This window comes from Elephantulus edwardii, unplaced genomic scaffold, assembly GCF_000299155.1.
Source record: "Elephantulus edwardii isolate Elephantulus edwardi_28Jun2011 unplaced genomic scaffold, EleEdw1.0 scaffold00225, whole genome shotgun sequence".
Lineage (NCBI taxonomy): Eukaryota > Metazoa > Chordata > Mammalia > Macroscelidea > Macroscelididae > Elephantulus > Elephantulus edwardii.
The window spans coordinates 648,978-649,949 of NW_006399975.1; positions in this window are offsets into that span (position 1 = coordinate 648,978).

Genomic DNA, 972 nt, shown 5'->3' on the forward strand with positions numbered 1-972 from the left:
ACTATTTTTAAAGCTGCACAGGTTAGCAAATGAAGGTGATTGTGACAAAGTCTTTGTTGTGAGTAGAGGTTTATTCAATCACTTAAATGTGACAGAAAATTCACCGAATTATTAAGGTTCAAGTGTGAGCTGTTCTCAAGTTAGAAATCAAACGCATTCCTAAGCCAGAGATTTAAACTCTAAACATGCTATGCTGCCACACATTTCAATTGTTTGTTTCCTTTCAGCTTATTTCTTTTCTCTGGAACACTATCATTTTTCAACCAGTAAATTTCTATTTTTCCTTTACAGCTGTGTTAAAGTACTCCATTAAGACGTTCCATTAATAAGTTTTCTCTACATGATGCCACTGTTGTAGAATGGGACTGTCCTTGGGGTTGGGGAGACACTGAGTAAGATGGGTTCAATAATGTATACTGCACTGAAGCAGAGGAGGGAGAGAACCGTCTAAAAGAGAGATGTAACTGGGTATTTCTGTCATCACAGGAGACTAGAGCGAGGGCTGCATGGTGGAGGGGACCTGGGGGAGGGTTTGTAAAACAATGAAAGAATCTTTTCTTTTACTTTTCCATAATTTTTGGACTCATGTACTTATAACTTGTTAGTCAAATTTGTGTCTTCTAGGTTGCAACACCCCCATGATACATCTTCAAGGATATGTACATGTACAGCCAAGCACAATCAATAAGAGTGCATCTGAATTCCAAAATCAATCTCCATAATAGTCTATGTGTTTCCTACTGCCAAAGGGGCCCTTTAGAGTAGTGAGAGAAGATCTTCACCCTGAAACCCACAGCGTCCCTTTTCAGCAGGAAGTAGCTAAGAGAATACGCCATCCCCTTTTCCTTATGACTCAGGGTGAAGTCTCTCTCAGGGAGGAGTGATAGGGAATGGCAAAGGATACACTGACAAAGAAGATTAATCAGAACTGGCTTTGACAAGCACTGTGGCATTTGGACAAGAACAAACTGG